Source organism: Pyrus communis, chromosome 9 (genome assembly GCF_041283825.1).
Source record: "Pyrus communis isolate YQ-2024b chromosome 9, ASM4128382v1, whole genome shotgun sequence".
In the NCBI taxonomy this organism is placed as follows: Eukaryota; Viridiplantae; Streptophyta; class Magnoliopsida; order Rosales; family Rosaceae; genus Pyrus; species Pyrus communis.
Window position 1 is genome coordinate 15620973 of NC_142573.1, and position 23660 is coordinate 15644632.

General features: G+C 36.3%; 1 pseudogene; it reads right to left on the bottom strand.

Moving 5' to 3' along the window:
* Positions 1 to 11450: 11450 nt before the first annotated feature.
* LOC148694324 (uncharacterized) lies at positions 11451 to 12589 on the bottom strand (annotated as a pseudogene).
* Between the last annotated feature and the right edge of the window lie 11071 nt (positions 12590 to 23660).

Consider the following 23660-nt stretch of genomic DNA (forward strand, 5'->3'; position numbering starts at 1 on the left):
AGTTATTAATGTTTATTGACTGAAACTTTATTAGTTTTCAGATTTTGATTCAAGTTCCAAGCATTAATGTAATAATAAATTTACATGTCAGTTATATAATTTTTTAAAATAAAAATTAATAATTGATTTAAAATTTTAATACTCACACCTTTATTAAAATCCTAACTAATTTTCAATTCAAAACATTTTCAAAATAAATAAAAAAAATTAGAATAAGTTTGTACCCATTAGCTTTTTTAAAAAATGTTTTCAATTTTTTAATCATACATGTTGTAATTTTTTTCAAATTTTTAATCTTAAAATTTACTCATTCTTAAATATACTAATTTGTTATATGTAAAATGTACCCTTTTTGTTTTATATAAAATCTATTCAATTTTTGTCTAATCCATTTTTAAACTTAGATGGGTACATTTTTTTTCCTTTGATTTGAGAATGTATCTATGTTAAGTTTAATCGAAGAAATTTACTAATGTTATTAAGCCTAATACCCTTTTTTTTTTTTTTTTTTTTTGTGGTTTTGAAGAATGTACCCATGTTTTGGTACAATAATTTTTTGGTTAATTTTGATGAATGTACCCATGTTTACACACACACACACACACACACATAAAACAATATATTTATATTTTAATATTTTTAATCCCACAAATTATGATTTTTTATTTAAAATGTCATTAATATAAACAACTATAAATTTTAATTTTTAATTTAAAAAATTAGTAACATACATAGAAATAAATTATTACATTAATTTCAGGGACTTCGATTAAAAATTAAAAACCAATAAGGTTTCGGTCAAAAAATATTCATAACTAGGGACCGCATCCAAGGTCTCCCCTTATTGTATATCTTGTCATTAAGTGCCTATTTACACTAAAAAAAATTATACTTGTATGAATAATAAAAGAATGATAAAATATTCCTAAAAAAATGATAAAATGCTAAAATAAAAGTAGAAGAATACACAAAGTATATCCATCCAACAAGTTCAATATTTAAAAATGAGGTGGCAGAAAGAGAGTGGTCCAAAAATTTCTAGAAGGGAACCCAAGGACAAGGGAGGAGTGGTGTGTGGGCCCCACGTGGCCCACAAAACAAGACAGAAAGTATCTTCCCAATATGAAATTACCAATTTGCTTTCGGTATTCGGTGTGTTGTAAAATCTTCATTATAACTCCCAATTCAATTTTTCTTATGCCCACGCGTTCGTACCATTGAGTACAACACAAATAAATTAATATAATAGCTCATACGCGTCACGAAATGAATGTCAATGAAAGTCAACAATCTTGCCTTTAGGGGCATTTTCGTAAATTTACTCTTTTAAAATTTATAAAATTGTAAAATTAGGGACGGGTTGTTACACAAGTTTTAGTACTAATTTATTTGTTATTTTGGGATAATTTTAATACTTTTCTATATGTTTTGATTATAGGTCATGTGAGATCTACTTTGCTAAAATTGTGGTTAAATGGTGGAATTTTAGTGTGATTTCAAATGAGTAGATTTGCAAGTCTTCGAAGATGATTGTGTCAAATTCTCAACCCTAAATTCCAAGTGTGTTTGATCATGGAAAATAAAAGAAGGTTAACTGAGCAATGCCGCCAGATTGACGTTTAGGCTTATTTGGGGTCATAAATCATTGAATATGACGTTTTTTTAGGAAAGTTCTTTCTACAAAGTTGAAGGGGCCCTCCTAAGATTTCCAACACCACTTCCTATGTTGGTGTAGATTTGATCAATGAACGTGTTGATTCTTTGGTTGCCCAGCTTACCCAATTAGAATAAGATTGTGTTTTCGAATTTATTATTTTATTTGGTTTTCCAGATTTGTTGGGATACCTATTTTAGGTAGGATTCATATTTATGGGTAAATTACATTTTACGCCCTCAGGTTTGGGGTCAATTTCAATTCCTTTCAACATCTTTAAAACATTTCAATTTCATACATTTACTTATCATTTTATTTCAATTTCATACATCCGTTAAGTGATGATGTGGCTGCCAAATTTGTGCCACGTGGCAATTTTTTTAATGCATTTAAAATATTATAATAATTTATCCTATTAATAAAAAAAAAAATACCCATCTTCTTCCTTGAACACACCTCACCCCACCCCACCTCCCCCGCAACCTCCCTCCCTCACCCCACAAACCATCCAGAAACCCATCTCCCACCTCACCCACAAACACCTGCACACTGAATTCGAAAATCCGATCCCAAATCAAAACCCCAACCACAAACACCTGCACACTAGCATATTGGGAAGCTTCTAGGGCTTCTTTAAGATCGAGCTACGACGCGACTTCACGGCCAATGCGGTCGGCGACGACGAGGCCTGCATGGGTGACATCGCGCATAACGATTTTGTCCTCCCAGGACATGGGGTTCGAAACCCTAGAACTTCGAACGAGCAAAATTGAGAAAATTGAAACCCTTCCAAGGAGGTGAAACTAAAATGTTGAGCCGGTTTTCCCTTCCTTTCCGAATATCTGGTTCTCAAGGGTGGGTTTTGGGTAGGGTGAGGTGGGGTGGGGGGGTTACGAGGGAGGTGGGGGTGGGATGGGTGTGCTCAGGGAAGAAGATGGGTTTTTTTTAATAGGATAAATTATTATAATATTTTAAATGCATAATTTTTTTTTGTTGCCACGTCCTCACTTAACAGTTTACTTAATAGATTTTCTAAATGATGTATGAAATTAAAATAAAATGATAAGTAAATGTATGAAATTGAAATATTTTAAAGATGTTTGTAAGGAATTGAAATCGACCGCAAACCTGAGAGGGTAAAATGTAATTTACCCCAGGTTTATTAGTTTATTTATATACCGAGTATTTAGTCCAAAGGGGAAGAACATTTTTTGTGTGAATTCTGTTTATAGAGCTTTGGACGATTGTCTTATGCGTAACTAATTCTCCATTGCTAGGGCGAGGCCAAGAGCCTTAGCATGAATATGTAGTTTTTTTATTCAATTGGATTATGATGTTATAGATGCATGCTCTGAATTATTAATCATTGTGTTTAAACTATCTATATATCTTGATGTTTGATCACCATTGGGATGTTTAGACTAGTAATCGGATGCAATTTTTGTTAGAATGTTATCTTGAACTTGGTTAATGTTGACAATTGTAGGTTCACTTAAGGTGAACCATGCTCTTAAAGGTTGCATGGTTTTTCAAAAGGTTTTATTAATGAGTCTTGCATGTTTATATTTGATATGAATGTCATAGACGGATTGCATGTTAGATATATGTTCTAGGTTGAATACCACAGGTAAAATATGCATTAGGAAAACCTAACCTTCAAAATTTGCATGTGTTAACTAATAAGTAATTGGAAAAAATACATAGGATTGTTAATGGTGACAGCTAAACTCTAGTGTCTTTTACCTTTGAATTTTCTAAACCGTGTATGACACACCCTGACCGAAATCAAGGCATGCTGATCGTCACTTGAGGGTGATGTAACCATGTGCACAGTGCGGAAGCGATAAAGATATAAGAAATACGAGTGAATAAAAACCAAACTACTAGCAGTACTAGCTAGTATAACATGCTAATGCGAGATTAAGTGTGAAATACACAATCAGAGCATAAATAGCCTAAGTGCAGTCCAACTGGACAAGTACTAATTAAACAACACCCAAATATGATCCTACATTTGTGTTGTTCTGTCAGATCCACCGTCAAGATCCTCGTGAGCCTCCAAAGCACTTATACCTAAAACCTGGAGGGGCGCAAAACAGAAAGTGAGTGGGCAAAAACAAAGCTTTTCAAAACCATTTCAATTATCAAAGCTAGTAACCCATTGCCGTAAAACCTGTATAATTTCCCATAAAATAGAATATATTCGTATCTCAAAACCATGCTCAACAAGCTTTAATCATGAATATGCCATACCAAATATCTCAATATGAAATATGTAATCCAGGTGATATAAATCAATGCAAATGATATATCAGCCGGAGTCACCTAACGTGACCTATACAGCTAAATCTAGAGCTAAAATCCACATCTCACATATATACATATCTCATCAACAATATGTCTGCACACGAGTCAGAACCACCTAAAGTGATCTGTACGACAAGCTGGGTGTACATAAATACGCTCTAGTGCTACAATCATGCGAAGGCTGTGCGAAGTATTGCAAGTCATCTACAAGTCGGAACCACCTAAAGTGGTATATACGACAGGCTGACACATGCCTCGGATCCAAGTTGAGCGTGTGTGGTGCGAGAGGTGAACGATCACGTGAAGGCTAGGCCCTCAACTTAGGCAGAGCACTAACACCGGGGTGCAGGTTAATGAGCTCTCTAAACATCTCACATAATCCTCACTTTACATAAACATTCGATAACTCACCTGGTACTTACATGAGCGTCCACAGCATTAACCATAAATATATGCAACTATTAATGCATGTATAAAACATATGAATACTTCGCATGGTACTTCAAAACATACATTCATTTAAAATGAATTTCTGGGAAAAATCAAGTATATAGATATATACTAAAAGCCAAAAGCCCACTCACTGGTATGTGGAAGGGTCGTAGCCCCCGAGCATCGAGTGACTGTACTCGTCCTCAGGATAAGTCTCACCTATATGCGAAACAACTATATAAACGTCAATTTGAAGTGCTAATAACTTTTCATACATTGCTCAAATGGGGTGATTGAATATACCAACATGATCTACTCGACACCAAGAACATCTCCATATTTTTGGAAAAATTTTCCGACCACCCACGCGCCGCCACACACCAGCCAAGGTACGACCAGATGCGCTGGCCACGTGCCTGGCACATGCACGGAAACCCTAACGGCGTTAGGGAATATTCCATCCAAAAATGGAATATACCGTTATATGTACCTGACGCCATTAATAACGCGTTAGTATATTCCGTCAAAGTTGACGGAATATTCTTCGTCTTCTTTAGTGAGTCTTGCTGGTCATCACCGTCAGCGCGCCGTCAGCAACTTGAATTTTCGCCGGTTTCTGGAAAAACTTCAAAACTTCATATCTTCTTCAATTCTTAACCAAATTCCATGAAATTTGTACCAAAATGAAGCTTACAACAAGTAGAAAAAAACCTTACTACTTTTGGAACTTAAATCCAAAGGAATCTCGCCGGAAAAATCCACGATAATCCGGCCAAACTTGAAACTCTCCAAACTCAACTTCCCGACGTCCAAAGCACTTCGTTTTTCTTCTCCGAGCTTTGTGAAGACATTCTAAAGCTCCCTAGAAGCTTAAAAACTTCTAAAAGCTTCGTGATCATGATTGCATGAACAATGCACCAATTCGGGATTCTTGGTTTCTCGGGAAAACGAAGGCCTCATGTCCAAGCAAAGGTATCAATGGGTTCCTGAGCTTGCAAGGAACTCAAAAACACCAACAATGATCTTGATCTGTGCCTAAAATGGTTGATTTAGGTGATGTCCGTACGACTTGTACGGAAATGCAGAAAAATCCGAGAGGGAGGAGAGAGATAAGGGTTAACAGGGTTGTTTAGGTGTGTGTGTGTGTGTGTGTCCAGATGGCAGCCATCAACCAAAAACAAATCACCCATGACACCAACTAATGTCCAATGGAAAAATTGTCATTTGACGCCGTCGATACAAATATTTTGGGACGAGCTGTCACAACTTACCCCCCTTAAGAAAATTTTGTCCTTGAAATTCACACAATAAATACAACCACTAGTAATCATAAAACAAGCGTGGATATAAATCTATCATCCGGTCCTCTGTCTCCCGAGTAGCTGATGCGAGATTTATACGAGCACAAATTAAACCCTCTTTTTGACAATTGTAGTATAAGTATAAGTAGGGATCGTTCTGGACCGGGGATTAGGAGGGATTGTTAATCCCTTGGATTTGACTCAAAAACGTAAAATAACAATATGAAACACTATACTAGACTCAAAGAATTCAAAACTAAACTTTAAAACACTAAGACAAACCAAAAGACTCAAAACAACACAAACACACTCAAATCTGCCTAAAAACCACTTTCTGGGCAGATTTGAGCACAAACACAAATTTGGACGAAATTAAGTAATAACTTGACTCAAGACCGTAAAAACACAATATAAAACACTAAACTAACTCAAAGAATGTAAAACTAAACACTTAAAACATTAAAACAAACCAAAAGACTCAAACATCACCCAAAACACTCAAAACTGCCTTAAAAACACTTTCTGGGCAGTTTTGAGCACTTTGGTGAATTTGGACGAATTTATGTAATAAATTGAATCACAACACTTATAAACACAAACTAAATGTATTTCTAACTAAATTGGACATTAAAGTAAAGGGGGAATTAGATTTGACGAAAATTGAAATAATGAAACAAATTAATAAACTAGACAGAATGTAAATATGGATTTGTGATAGATTAGAATGGATGGATGCTAGCCAAGGGGTTCATCTCCATACATGTTACACTTGCATAATAAAATGATTTCCAATTGCATTTCAATAAACCATGAATTCTCAACACCCCAAGTTAACCGTGATGCACTAATTAACCTTCAAATCTTCCTAACGTTATTGAATTGGATGGGTTAGCGCATACACAATTCAAAGCATTCCCCACAAGTCCTCAACATGAATGCATAGAAGAGATACAAGCAAGAATCATTACGCTCTATGAAAATTATAATTGTTGACGAGGCATTCGTTATTATGGATTGCATGAAACTTATGCCAAGAATTCGTTTAACGCGATTGTTTATAAGCAACCTCCACTACTTGTGAATATAAGTTCGTAACTATTAGGTGAAACTCACTTATATTCTAGCGTCATATTCATGCATGAAAATTAAGCGTGCACTCTCAATAAACATACATAAATAAGTTATCAATCAAACAGTTAAACAATTTGAATCCACAACTTATGAAACGCAATTAGAAGTAATCAAATCAAAATGCAAGCATAAATATATATTTCGAATCACCCCCTAGCTAAAGGGGGTTTAGTTCCTTATGCGTACAAAACAAAGAGAATCAAAGAAACACCTAAACATTCCAACAACTCAAACTTGAATTGTATGAACGTTTAGGCCCTCTTCTCTTCCATTCCTCATTCGTACAAAACAAAGAGTATTGAAATTAAACATTGAAATCAAAGAAACACCTAAACATTCCAACAACTCAAATTTGAATTGTATGAACGTTTAGGCACTCTTCTCTTCCTCTTTATTGTGGCACAAGGTCTAAGGATAGTTTGATGGTGTGAATGGTTTGGGGAGTGGTGGAAATGGAAGGATGGTGTTTGGATTGTAAGGGAGAGGCACGGCAAGGGTGGTTTGATGGTCTACATTTTGAATATGGAAGAATGTATATGAATTGAGGTGTGTATGGATGATTTTCTGAATATGGAAGAGTGTATTGTGTTGTGAATGGAATTGTGGAGATGCACGGCATAAGGGAATTGGAAAGGTTTAAATGTCCTAAAACTAAAGGGAACAAGGTTCCAACACTTTGGTCTTCAATTAGGTTTTCAATTTCGTCCAACACTTTGGCTCCAAGCATAAGCTATCCATCCTTAGCCCAAAAGTGCTCCAAAAGTCTCCAAAATGCATCTTTTTGCTCTTTTAGCCCTTTGGACCTACAAACACACGAAAATAGCTTAAAATACTAAAATAACTAAAGAAACATAACGTAAATGCACGAGAACAAGCCATTTAAGTCGCATGAATATGCTCCTATCAGTAGCCTCTTCCACTGAATGATTTCTCCACAAAACTTTCACTAAACGCACAGTCTTGTTCCTCAGAACCTTTTCTTTCCAATCCAAAATAGTCACTGGTTCCTCGTCATAAGTCAAATTCGAATTTATTTCCAATGGTTGAGGAGGAATTACATGCGATGTATCTGTAATGTAATGACGAAGCATCAAAACATGGAATACATTATGCACTTGAGACAATTCTAAAGGCAACTGAAGCCTGTAAGCAACTTCACCAACTCGTTCGGTGATTTGATATGGTCCGTTATATCTAGGACTTAGCTTGCCTTTCTTTCCGAACCGCACTACACCTCTCCACGGTGAAAGCTTTAAAAACACCCAATCGCCAACTTTATATACCATGTCAGTGGCATGCCTGTCTGCTAAGCTCTTCTGTTGATCTTGGGCCACTTTTAGGTTAGATTTAACTACTTGAATATTTTGAGTAGTCTCATCTACAATCTCAGGGCCCACCAAAACTCTTTCTCCGACCTCTGACCAAAATAAGGGTGTACGACAAGATTTACCATAAAGTGCCTCAAATGGTGACATGCCAATACTTGAATGAAAGCTGTTGTTGTAGGCAAATTCCATTAAATCCAACCGCTTGTGCCAAGCGTCACCAAACTGCAATACCGAAGATCTCAACATATCCTTCAACGTTTGAATCGTTCGCTCTGATTGTCCGTCTGTTTGAGGATGATATGCCATGCTATAAAGTAATCTCGAACCCAAAGCTTCCTGAAAAGCCACCCAAAATTTAGAAGTAAATCTAGGGTCACGATTCAAGACAATACTAACAGGAACTCTATGGTTCTTCATAATTTTCGATATGAATAATTCAGCTAATCAGCTTAAAAAATACTTCTCCCTCACAGGAATAAAATGTGCTGACTTAGTAAGCCGATCAACTATCACCCAAATGCTATCATAACCATTACGTGTACGAGGAAGCTTGTACACAAAATCCATAGTAATGTTTTCCCATTTCCACTGTGGAACGGGAAGCGGATGCATCAACCCAAATGGCTTCTTCCTTTCAGCTTTAACTTGCTAACTAATGGCACACCTGCTCACATACTCAGCAATTTCTCTTTTCATACCCGGCCAATAATAAAATGGTTGAATGGTATGATACATCTTAGTACCTCCAGGATGCATTGCATATGCTGAAATATGTGCTTCATCCAAAATTTCTTTCTTTAATTCCATATTATTCAGCACATACATTCTACTCTCCTGCATAAGCATGCCATCAGTTTCTCGAATGCTGAAGTCCTTATCTTTCCCTTGACTTCTTGCTTGAATTATTTCCTGGGTCTCTTCATCATCCAACTGGGCTTCAAGTACGCGATCACTTAAAATTGGCCTAACTTGAAAATTAGCAAGTAAAGCTTCCTCCCGATCTTCTACCCCTAACTTCACTCCAGTTGATCTCAAGTCTACCAGAAGGGGAACACGACTAGTGTATAAAGCATTAATATAGCCCTGAGATTTCTTGCTAAGTGCATCAGCTACCATATTTGCACGACCAGGGTGATAATCAATCATGCAATCATAATCACTAAGTAGTTCCAACCATCTCCGCTGTCGAAGATTAAGATTCCTCTAAGTGAAGAGATATTGAAGACTCTTATGATCTGTAAAAATCTTACATTTTTCTCCATAAAGATAATGTCTCCATATCTTCTGGGCAAAAATGATGGTTGCTAACTCCAAATCATGAGTAGGGTAATTCATCTCATGAGGTTTTAATTGTCGTGAAGCATAAGCAATCGCCCTACCATGTTGCATCATCACACAACCCAGACCATTCAAGGAAGCATCACTATAGATCTCGAAATTACCACTATTATCTGGGAGTGCTAAAACAGATGCATGAGTGAGATAATACTTCGACTGTTGGAAACTCTGCTCACAATTATCATCCCACTCAAATTTAACATAGTTAGCCTCGTCAGTGGTAAAGTAATAACGGAAAAATCTTTAACAAACTGTCTGTAATATCTTGCCAAGCTAAGAAAACTCCGTACCTCAATGACGGTTCGAGGTTGCTCCCAATTCTTCACTGCTGCTACTTTTTAAGGATCCACCAGAATACCTTGAGCCGATATGATGTGTCCCAAAAATAACACTTGATCCAACCAAAATTGGCATTTGCTAAACTTAGCATACAATCGATGTTCCCTCAGTTTTTTCAACACCAAAGTAAAATGTCGAACATGCTCTGATTTAGACTTAGAATATACTAGAATGTCATCAATAAAAACAATGACAAACCTGTCTAGATATGGCTGGAACACTCGATTCATCAAGTCCATAATAGATGCTGGTGCATTCGTTAATCCAAATGGCATCACTAAAAACTCATAATGACCATAATGATTCCTGAAAGCGGTTTTAGGGACATCCACACTGCTGATCTTTAACTGGTAATAACCAAACCTCAAATCAATTTTAGAAAATACACTTGCACCACGAAGCTGATCAAACAAATCATCTATACGCGGCAATGTATAACGGTTTTTAATTGTTACTCGATTCAATTGCCTATAATCAATGCATAACCTCAAACTCCCATCTTTCTTCCTCACAAATAACACTGGAGCTCCCCAGGGTGAAGTGCTAGGCTGAATAAAACCCTTATCAACCAAAACCTGCAACTGGATTTTCAATTCCCTCAACTCAGCAGGAGCCATTCGATAAGGAGTTAAAGATATATGATTTGTACCTACAAGCAAATTAATAGTAAACTCCACATCTCGGTCTGGCAGCAATCCAGGTAAATCATCAGGGAATACATTAGGAAAATGCCTGACTACTTTCACATCATCCACATTACAAGGAGCAACATCATTCAATACCATATGAGCTAAATATCCCTGGCAACCTTTTGATAATAATCTTTTTGCCCTCATAGCAGAAATAACGCCATGCCTCACCCCACTCTGCTTGCCCACAAAAGTAACCTCAGATAATCCAAGATGATGGAAAGTAACTGTTTTCTCGTAGCAATCTACATTGGCACGATTATAATGCAACCAATTTGTGTCCAAAATCCCCCATCAAAATCAACAATATCTAACGGGATAAGGTAGGTTGGCATAACTATATCCTCCACCATCACTGGACATCCTAGATATACATAATCAACGTAACTCTCTCCCCTCTAGGCATAGCAAACTCTAAATCATACCCTAGAGATGTCAGATGAGGTTGCGTTACTTGAGCAAATGTATGAGAAATGACAGAATGTGGAGCACTACAATCAATTAACACTCTAGCAAAGTGACCAAGAACATTTAACGTACCCATGATCAAGTCAGGATTATTCTGAGCATCCTGCAGCGTGATGTTGTGGATACGCCCCTGGGTCTGCTGTCGTCCACCACGACCTTTGTTAGTTTGACCACCTCGACCCTGCACACCTTACCCCTGACCAGGCTGACCAGATTGCCTTGATGATCCTGCACTACTGGAAGCGATCTCTACTTGTTGGGGATGTCCTCCCTGGTACCATTGAGATCCACCAGCTAAAAACTGCCGATATGGCATATAACCTCTAAAAAATTGGGGATACCTACTCTGCTGATACGGTTCCTGAGGATATGAATACCGCCCTGCCGAATAGGGGGCAACATCACCCTGATAATGATATGCACCTCGACGACCCATCTGAGGATAACTACCAGGTCTTGGCGCTTACTGCATCGGCGCAGGTGGTGGTAAGGAATGTTGATGGGGCCTTTGCTGATTCTGAGGACAATTCATAACTCTATGCCTCACTTGACCACAAGTAAAGCATCCTCTACTACTTTGCCTGCATTCCCCAAAATGTCGATTATTACATCTACGACACAAATGAGCACTTTCTCTACCAGAATCCCCCTGTCTTTGGAATCTAGGAACTCCAGAAAATCTACCACCTTTCCTCAGACCATTGGAACTAAATCCCCCGCTAGAAGAACTAGAACTAGCTCCACTTCTCTTAAAACTCTGGGTCTTGCGAGGTCCCTGAGATGAATGACCTTTGCCTTTATCATCTTTCTTCTGATTGTCGTCATTCTCTTCTTCCTCACTTTCACTAGGCATATTCTCTGAATCCTTAATCTTCAACAAAATCCTGTAGAACTCCTTGTAAGTATCGCAAGGAGTAATGGTCGCCATAGAATGCCACTTCTTCTTAGTACCCAATCTAAAGCAACGAAGCATCTCAATTGGATTAGCAGCAACCTCCAGATGATAACGAGACAAGTCAGTAAATTTCTTGTAATACTCATTTGCTGTCATCTTCCCTTGTCTCAAATGAGTAAACTCTTACTTCTTATTGTCAATATAAGCTGGAGGAATAAACCTTTTCTGAAACAACTGTTTAAATACCTCCGAGTCAGCTACTTCCTCGGGTGTCATCGAATAAGACTCCTGTCTCCACTAGGATGCAGGCTGAGCACCTAGAAACCAAGTAGTCGTCTCAACCCACTTATCAGGAAGAAGATTCCCTTGACTTTGCATTACGCGAAAGGTCTTTTCCACATGATTCAACCATTTCTTTGCTCCTTTAGGTCCTTCATTCCTCATAAAATGATTCAACTTCAAATTATATATAGTCTCAAGAGGAGTCATCTGAAGAAGGCGAAGCAAAGACTGAATCGCATAAGCTGTAGCTTCCCCCAACTAAGCAATATCAGGGAAACTAGGCTCAGCTGAACGACATGGCTCTCTACGATGCGGCATAGTTCTGACAGAAGACACCAAAATAATTAGGGAATTCACAAAATATGCAAGACTGCAAACCTATGCTCTGATACCAAACTGACACACCCCGACCGAAATCAAGACATGCTGGCTGTCATGTGAGGGTGGCGTAACCATGTGCGCAGTGTGGAAGCGATAAACATATAAGAAATACGAGTGAATAAAAACCAAACTACTAGCAGTACTAGCTAGGATAACATGCTAATGCGAGATTAAGTGTGAAATACACAATCATACCATAAATAGCCTAAGTGCAGTTCAACTGGACATGTACTAATTAAACAACACCTAAAGGTGATCCTACATTTGTGTTGTTCTGTCAGAACCACCGTCACGATCCTCATGAGCCGCCAAAACACTTCTACCTAAAACCTGGAGGGGCGCAAAACAGAAAGTGTGAGTGGGCAAAAACAAAGTTTTTCAAAACAATTTCAATTATCAAAGCTAGTAACCCATCGCCATAAAGCCTGTATAATTTCCCAGAAAATAGAATATATTCGTATCTTAAAACCATGCTCAACAAGCTTTAATCATGAATATGCCATGCCAAATATCTCAATATGAAATATGTAATCCAGGTGATATAAATCAATGCAAATGATATATCAGCCGGAGTCACCTAATGTGACCTGTACGGCTAAATCTAGAGCCCAAATCCACATCTCAGCAACAATATATACATATCTCATCAACAATATGCCTGCACACGAGTTGGAACCACCTAAAGTGGTCAGTACGACAAGCTGGGTGTAAATAAATACGCTCTAGTGCTACAATCACGCGAAGGTTGTGCGAAGTATCACAAGTCACCTACAAGTCGGAACCACCTAAGGTGGTCTGTACGACAGGCTGTCACCTGCCTTGGATCCAAGTTGAGCATGTGTGGTGCGAGAGGTGAACGATCACGTGAAGGCTAGGCCCTCAACTCTTGCGGAGCACTAACACCGGGGTGTAGGTTAATGAGCTCTCTAAACATCTCACATAATCCTCAATTTACATAAACATTTGATAACTTACCTGGTACTTACATGAACGCCCATAACGTCAACCATAAATATATGCAACTATTAATGCATGTATAAAACATATGAATACTTGGCATGGTACTTCAAAACATACTTTCATTTAAAATGAATTTCTGGGAAAAATCAAGTATATAGATATATACTGAAAACCAAAAGCCCACTCACTGGTATGTGGAAGGATCGTAGCCCCCGAGCCTCGAGTGACTGCCCTCGTCCTCAGGATAGGTCTCACTTATATGCGATACAACTATATAAACGTCAATTTAAAGTACATAAACAAAACTAGCTAATAACTTCTCATACATTGCTCAAATGAGGTGATTGAATATACCAACGTGATCCACTCGACACCACGAACGTCCCCATATTTTTAGAAACATTTTCCGACCACCCACGCACCACCACGCGCCGGCCAAGGCACGGCCAGATGCGCAGGCACGTGCCTGGCATACGTATAGAAACCCTAACGGGATTAGGGAATATTCTGTCCAAAAATGGAATATACCGTTATATATACCTAACGCCGTTAGTAACGCCATTAGTATATTCTGTGAAAGTTGATGGAATATTCTTCGTCTTCTCTGGTGACTCTCGTCGGTCGCCGCCATCCGCTGCCGTCTGCAACTTGAATTTTCACCGGTTTCTGAAAAGACTTCAAAACTTCATATCTTCTTCAATTCTTAACCAAATTCCATGAAATTTGTACCAAAATGAATCTTGCAACGAGTAGAAAGAAATCTTACCACTTTTGGAACTTAAATCCAACGGAATTTCGCCGGAAAAACCCACGATAATCCGGCTAAACTTGAAACTCGCCAAACTCAACTTCCCGACGTCCAAAACACTTTATTTTTCTACTCTGAGCTTCGTGAAGACGTTTTAAAGCTCCCTAGAAGCTTAAAAACTTCTAAAAACTTCGCGATCACGATTATATAAACAGTGCATCAATTCGGGATTCTTGGTTTCTGGGGAAAACGAAGGCCTCACGTTAAAGCAAAGGTATCAATGGGTTTCTGAGCTTGCAAGGAACTCAAAAACACCAACAATGATCTCGATCCATGCCTGAAATGGTTGATTTGGGTGATGTCCGTACGACTTGTACATAAATGCAGAAAAATCCGAAAGGGAGGATAGAGATAAGGGTCAACGGGGTTGTTTAGGGGTGTGTTTGTGTGTCCAGATGGCAGCCACCAACCAAAAACAAATCACCTATGACACCAACTAACGTCCAAGGGCAAAATCGTCATTCCACGGCATCGATGCAAATATTTCGGGACGGGCTGTCACAGTGTACTATCTTTACTTTCTTTGATTTATATTGTTGCCAATAAGTTAACTTTAATTACTTGCAATTAGGGGTGGTTCGGTATGCGATCCCAAACCGAAAATGGAATCTTGAATCCCAACGAAAAAATTTTTTGGGACGGGAATTTGAAGACAAATCCCAAACCAAAATTTAAGTAATCCCAATTTTTGGGATTCCCGAAATATTTTCGGTATTTCGGGATGGTTTGGTATTCCCAAATTTCATACAAATTGAAATGACAATCCTTCATACCAAGTTAAATTAACATGCAACCCAAATAAAATAAGAAACAAAACCCAAAAGCAAAAAAAATAAGTTACAAACCTAATATGTTAAAAAACTAACAATATAATTTTTGTAATTTCGTATTGAAGAAATAGACACATTTGCAGGAGGTTTATACTGACAAATGTGGTGATAATTGGTTATGGTTATTACCTGTAGACCATACAATTATATTGCTACTAGTAGTTAGCAACTGTTCAAATGTATAATATATATATATATATATATATAAATATAAATATATAAAATAAAATAATAATCTATATATATAATACTTATTTTCAGTTCGGTATGGGATTACTGAAAATTGAAGAGACAATACTAAATCCTGGACCAAAATTTCAGGATTGGTTTGGTATTTGGTCGCGAAAATTTCGGGAATTTTGGTTTGGGATCATGAATTTTTTGGTTTGGTTCGGAATTTTTAAGAATTTTTTCCAGTCCTACTTGCTATCTATATTTTATTTCATGATTTCAAAATTCAAAATTCAAAATTTCATATTTTGTGTTGAATAGTTAATTGGTTTTAAAGACAAGTTATTCTTATCAATTCTTGTGGAGAACGACCTTACTTGAGCTATTTATGCTATAATAACCTTGTAAGTATTTTTAGGTTTTTAATCCTATTTTCGCAGGTGGTAAAATCCCATCAATACTCCATAAAAGAATAACCTCCTTATGGTCATAGAAAATTCCAGTCCCAACTTGAGTCAGTTATATATCGGAATAAACTCTACATTATAATAAGTTATAACTTTCCTAAGCTCCGTCTTATGAAATTTGCCTTTACATAACAATAATTTGTCAATAAGTCAAAAGATCATGTCTACTATAAATGATATGAATCGAATATAGTTTAATCATTTAAATGTATCCTATAAATCAACGATTCATCATGAATATGCTATTTGGTGTATACACCTTTGATTTATTTAATACATTTGGATGATTAAGCGATCTCTGATTTGAATGATCTTCAAATGAAGATTAAGAGATTAAACGGTTCCCATTAAGAAATTTCTACGGCAAAGATGCGTTATTTGTAAGTGGGGGAATGAACTCATTTTCCAAGAAAAGAAGACATACAAGTATTAATATTTCTCTAAAGTTTGGGACAACGATTTAGGAATAATCCTTGTGTTTCCCCATTGGAGAACCTAGTCGTCCTCCATTTATTATTTATGTATCTTCATCGTACAATTACAATCGGAACCGTTCATTTTCTTTATCATCAACTAAAGATCGTATATGCGAAAATCATTAAATTTGGAAATTTTCTTCTAATTTATATGTATCAAACAAATGGATGGTTCATCATGAGATACTACTTGTTACAAAAAACGCTGATTAGTTTGACATGCGTGGATAATTAAACGATTTTCAAATTGAATTATTCGAAGCTTGAAGCATCACCACAATCTAAATTGTCTAAATCTGCTGCATGAGGCACTTGATCATGATAGACATTCTGAAAGAAATGATATGATTTAACAAAATAAATCACTTAGGAGAATGAAAAGAAACATTCTCCTAATTTTTTTCATACAGAAACTCAATACAAGGAAACAAGGAAATTCTGATTTTTTTTTTCCTTTCTAATACACTTGCTACCCACAGACCCAATTATCTCCTTTTGTTTTCCCCTCCGGTTGTAATCTTTATTAGGTTGTAGAAAGCCAAGGTTTAAGGATGCAAGTTGGAAAGAAATTTTTGATTTGCTATTAAAAATTCCGTTTTGAATCTAAAAATTATCGGATCCAAACATTTCCAATAGATCTGATGGAAATTGGAAGGATATCGATAATGTTGAATATTCAGTCTAATTTTATCCAAAATTACCAAACTCTTCTAATAATATAATAATTATGAATCTTGTAATCAACTTTTGATTTTTAATGATATAGAACTAGCTAGCTGAATTGAAGAGCAGCTCGAGAAGTGCAAAGCTGGCAATAAGCCGCAAAGGATTGTAGATTCGGGCTTCTGCGTTAGAATCAAGGCTATAAAATGTCGCTTCGAAGTAAACGATGTGTAGAACAGTACTCACTAACTTTGCTTGTAGGCAATTTTGACTAAATTCCCGCGTTTAAATCCCAATATATAGCATCTTAAATTTTGACGGAAAAAATGATGGCGTTAGTGAAAAAGACCAATGGTACAACACATTTTTAAGTTCGAGAGTAAAGAAACTAATGTGAGAGTTCAAAAACTCAAATTAAACTAGGGATAAAGCTCAGAGATCATTACTACAATTAAACCTTATTTATTTTGTTTCCTAGTGCAACTTTAAGTCCTTATAGGGTTTGGTTTTATGTCTTGGACGTATAAGTATACCTCTTGGGTGTTATGATTGTTATCTTTCGACTAGTTTCAATAAACTTGAGATTCTCAATTTTCATGGTACATTCTAGGGTATTGCTGGTGGATTCTAGAGTTGAGATGTTGTTCGATTTTCTTTGTTATATATATCTTGATGCATCATTTTAACGTATTCATTATTTTTAATATGTTTTATTCAGAGTTTCTTATATTCATTTATCCACTTATATATTAAAAATGACTCAGCATTTGATTATACGTGTTTAGTATGAACATACAATACTATTGTATTCTGTATATGCTAAACAATTCTAAAATACTAATATACTACAAAATTAACCAATTTATACACAAGCAGATAATAAATAATAAAAATTAACATTACAATGCGTATAACATAACATTTTCGAATATCCAAAAACTGTTAAAATGTTAGAATTTCGAATCATGTTTTGAAACTTTCGAGATAATTTCGATTTTGAAAATTTCGAAGAATCCGAAAACTCCAAATTTCGTAAGGAAGTCAATCTGTTTGAAAATGACCCATACCTAAGTTATATAAAGATGGGTTTATTAACTTCTAAAGCCTATGTTACCTAATTACTTCACTGCGGATGAAAATAACAATCAAAGCTTACGATTCAATTAAGTTCCACATATTATAACAGTTAAGCAGCATTAAAACCACCGACAAGATTTTATCCGGAAATTTAGAAAAATATCTAAAATTTGACGAGTATTTATCAAATATAGCAAAAAATTAACTCTTAATTTAAAAAATGTCACTTTTTATAAAACCTTTCAAATATATCCAAAATTTCCCTTAAATAGACACAAATACCCTCAAATTTAACAATTAAATAAATTAAAGGCTTTTTAGCTACTGTCGCCTTAAGCTCTGGTCTGACTTCACCTTCGCTTTTACGCTCCACCATCGCAACCCTATCCCCTTCGACCCCCTCATCATTGACATTGAGCGCCGCCGCGGTTACTGCAAGTGGGAGCAGCAGAGTTTCAATCATGCCTTCAACACCTTTTTTTCTTACTAATATCATTTTTAGTTTTAAATATAAAAATAGTTTTTAAAGTTAATCCACATATCATTATATGATTGTATTTGTGATACCCATGTAGCGCCACATCATCACATTAACAGAGCAATTGACAAATTTTTCACGAAAAAACTAAAATGACCACGATGGACAAATTCAAAGAAAGACTAAAATGATTCACAATAGACAAATTCAAGAACACTACTATTGATTATCATTAATTGTTAAGGACCAGATTAAGGAGTTATATCAGTGTCACGAATCATTTTGGCTAAAAAGCCTTTAATTTATTTGATTGTTAAATTTGAGGGTGTTTGTGTCTATTTAGGTGGAATTTTGGATATATTTGAAAGATTTTATAAAAAGTGACATTTTTTGAAATTAAGGGTTAATTTTTGGCTATATTTGATAAATACTCAATTGAATAGTTAACTTAATTGAATAGTTACGTGGAAAATAACAATCAAAGCTTACGATACTTAGTGAGTCGTGGGAAGAGGATGAACTTGCTTGCGGCTAACAAATTTGGATCTTAATGTCGTGGCATAGGATTTAAGGGTACATTAGTATTTTAATATCAACTTTTGGTTATAATTATCATAAATTCAAAAGTGTGGTTATAAGTATATATGGAGTCCAAATTTTAGTTACTTTTCCAAATTTTCTGATTTTATCGAGGCCCATATTTATGCAATCTATTCTCTTATTGGATAATACTTAGGTGCTTATTAGTGAGTATTCTCTGCTTACTTTATGATTTGATCAAATTAAAAGATGTCGCATGTTCTTTGTTTTTCAAAGCTGAAAAAGAAAAATTAAATAATATGTACAATATTTTTAAAATTTTTTTATTAACACCTCAGATAAAAAACTTATTATTAACTTGCTTATAAAATGTCTATTTAGCCCATTGTGCATACAATCTTATTGAAAGTGCTTAACAAAAGCTTTCTTCTTCGAACTCAAAACCTCATCTCTTCCAACTAATATCTGCCGTCTACAAATGTCTCAAGACCACCAAGGTTTCATATGGGGAGGAGAAGCCAAGGTCTAAATGATTTGGCATGGAGCTCACAAGGAGGTAGGGACCACTTTGGTCCTTATAAGCGGCCTTGCCACTGTATCAAGGTTCTAAACAACGCTAGGCACTGGTCGGACGGTGGGTTGGGGTGTAGCGCCTAGGCGGCTAGGTAGGGTCTAGGTGGGGGCCTAGGCGGATTTAAGTAAAATCCATTATATATCGTATAAATAAGTGCACTCTTATAATTAAAAAAATACATAATTGCATTGAGATACATAAATTGCAAAATATAAAGACATATAGATCATAAAGTATTAGAACATAACGAAAACATTGGGAACAAGCATATAATTTGTGTTAATCTAAGTATTCAACAACTCTCTTACAATTTATTAAATAATAAAATGCAAAATAAAAGTTATTTATTTTCTGTCTAAGTGAGAGTAGCGACCTAAGCGGGGTGCTTAGGCAGGTTTGGACTGGCTAGGCCGACACTTAGGCGCTCTAGGAGAAGCAGGTCTAGACGCCCTTTCTTTATTTCAAAGCCTAGGGAGTAATCGGAGCTGTGACCAGCCGCCTAGCGCCCAGGTGAGAATTTTTAGAATAGTGCACTATATAAACACGGAACCTAAAATTTATATTTGACAAATTCTTGAAATTGATAGAGAACCAAAACTTAGAATGAACAAGAAATTAGATGTGCAAGAATGAACAAGAAACTAGATGTGCAAGAAATTGAATAGAGGATATGAAACCCTATATTGCCTAATAGTCAGAAACTCCAAAATTGAATGAAGACTTTGACCTAAGTTCTGTCAAGATTTTCTTTTTCAAAACTAAATACAAATAGAAATGATCTGCCAATAGTACAAACGTCATGCATGGAACTGAAAATCCATGAACAACAAAAAAATCATCTCAACAATCAGCAGTATTGCGATTTTCTTTCTTTCTGTCGTTGATAGAGAAGAGTTTGATAGGGGGTTTAAGTGCAGTATGTGGTGTGAGGGCAATATTGAAAAAGAAATAGACACGGAATGTATTAAATATGTGAGAGTTTAATTAACAAAATGTTGGGTGTGTATAAAACAACCCTTGTGTTTTAATGCCATAAAACACGTGCTAAAATATCATTGACCAAATCAAAAGATGGAATACTCATTAGTGAGTACGTAAGGATTATCCCCTCTTATTTGTATCTATTCACCCTATAAATATCATACTTGTTAAAAGAAAACAACATTAAAACCCATAGCCCAAATAAAATAATCACTTTATTTGTCAATAAATACTTTTTTTCCTCTTCAACTAAGATCAAAATCACTTACCAAAATTTATCTCGCTAAGGTGAAAATGTTCGTTGACTTAGGCCCAGTTTGGCATTTTTTTTTTCACCAAAAACTGCTTTACTTTAAAGTCAAGTAGTAAAAAAGTATTTGGTAAAATTAAAATATGCTACTTATTTTAAAAGCAATGACCTCTAGACATCAACTTTTAAAAGTAGCCTATATGTTGCTTTTAAAAGCTACTTTAATAAAAAATGGAGTTGAGCCTTTAAAATATTTTTAATTCTGTAAAAGGCTCATTAATTTTAAACAATGACATTATTTATCCTTCTAGACACAACTTTTACATTGTTTTTAATACTCACAACATTTTTGAAAATATAGTTTAACAAATGCTCAACTTTTTTATTTTACAGCTGATTATTCTTAAAGCATAGCAGAAGCAATTTATTAAAAAAACACATAAATCCCAAACTGGCCCTTAATCCTAAAATCAATGTTTAAAAATCCTCATCTAGACCTTGCCGGTTAGGTGCTAAGTTGTTGGCTATCGACAAAATTTTCTCCTAGCCGTTTAAAATTCTACGATTTTATAAATTTAAAAGTGGGAATGGACGAAAATGCCTTTAGAGGCGAGGATGTTGACTTTCATTGACTAGCGTATTGTGAAATGTACAAAACATTCTTTTAGTGTATCCTCGTAGTGCTCGTCATTACAAACATGTAGGTGCAAGTGGAATCAGAATTGGAGCTACAGTGAAAAGTTTACAGAACTATGATCGTAAAGGGAGTTTTAGTAATTTCACGTTTACGAGAGATAATTTGATTTTGTCTTTTGGCCTTGGGTTGTGTACCACGTGGGGCCCACGCCCCATTCCTCCAACTCTCTTCCGTGCCCCCTATCTCTGGGGACAGTCTCACTTAAAAATAATAATAATAATAAAATAATTCCTTTACCTCACTTCCACCACTCATTGGCTGCCAACTCATCTTTTTCCCTCTAACCTTCTCAGCTTTCATCTTCATCCCTCTTAGACTCCCTCTTTCTTTGCACACGCGGAGAGGTCGAGATAGTCTACCCAAAAACCAAACCCTGATGATGATTTTTCACTCGACCAACACCACATCCTTGTTTCTCTTAAACTTTTCTCTAAACTCTCAATCTTTTTCTCATCCCTTCTACCTCCGCTGGTATGGAGAAAGCAATAGTGCATAGTCACCTAACCAAGCCAACTCCGGCGAGATTTCTCAAGATTCCGACCAAGGTAAGGTTTGAAATCGACAGCTATCATCTTAGATCACTGTTTTGTACATGATTCTTGTTTTATTTGAAAGAAATGTTGAAGTTTTAGTGCATATCAGTTTGGGAGAAACTTTCCCCAATTTTCTTGCGAGAGATCTGGCGGTTTCGAATCGTTTCCTGGCCAACTTCGGCGACGACATGACCTCACATTGGTATATTTCTCTTCATTTTGGTAGGAAGCGTGTGAAAAATAGTTGAGAAATCAAGCTATTCGAACCTTGTTTTGTTCTCTGGCGAGATTTCCAGAATCCGGCGATTGTAGCGGTAACCGACCAGAGAAGAAGAAGAGAGAGAAAAATGAAAAAAAAGGCTTTAGGCCCAAAAACCTAGTCCAAAATCCTTGGCCCAAATCTTTAGCCCAACCGGCCCAATCCTTTGGGCCATTATTCTAGCCGGCCCAGTTCTGAAATGGATTATTCTTTGTGTTGACTTTTTCGGAATTTTCTCGGAAACCCTCCTAGACTAATTTCGACATCTCGAGTCCGTTTTTGACATCCATTTAGTGAAATTCTAAAGTTTTAACGTAGTTAACTGCGGGGGCGTCTCAGTTGACTTTTTAGGGTTGACCGTTGACTTTTTACAAAATTTGCCGAGGACCCTCTTTAGCTTATTTTGACACCTTGATTTCAAATCCGCACTCCATTTTCCCAAGTTTAATTTTCTTAGCAGAGTTTACTAATGGGTCCCAATATTATGCTTAGGTGCAGAGTTTACCAAGTTTACTAATGTATGAACGGATGTGACACCGCAAGTAACTGTGAGTGGGTCTTTACTTTTAAATAGTATATATTTATTTAATTTCTATTTATACATTGAAAAAGAATTTCCTACACATGCCTATGGTTAGACTAATGTTTATAAGAATTAGTGAAATGACAGAATTTACGAAATTATTCCAAATCCTGCGGGATGCAAAGGTATGCATACTATTATGGGATGCCTTAATTAAATTTATGGCTATGATGAATGTTATGTTGACTAGAATTATCGAATCATTGTGGCATGACTATATTTATGTTATTTGCTCATTGTTTGCTGCACCGGTGTTAGTACTCGCCTAGGCCAGGGCTAGTCTTTCACGTGTATTTGCACATCGCACCGTACACTCACTTTGGATCCATTGTAGATGCTAGTCTTGTCCTAGATTGTTATAGGCAATTAGGACTCGTATGTGCTGCGCATAGCACTAGTTTTCACGTGCACTAGTACAAAAAACACTTTGTACGACGTAGGTCCTTTGTCGTGCAAAGTCAAAAAACGTCGCGCAAAACTTTGCACAATGGACCTTCATTTCGCGCTAACCGTCGCAGCAAGGCAGTGATAGAAAGGTTTGCGCGACGAAGAAGATACCTACATCACGCAAAGGGGCTTTGCGCGACGCATGTCCTTAAGTCGCGCAAAGTGATTTTGTGTGACGCAGCCTACTACGTCGTGTAAAGGGGCTTTGCGCGACGCAGCCTACGTCGCGCAAAATGGATTAGATCACTTTTTGGTTTTGGTCAAAAATATATTTTTTTTAATTGTTAATAATATTGTAATTAAATTCTAAACGATAATTAA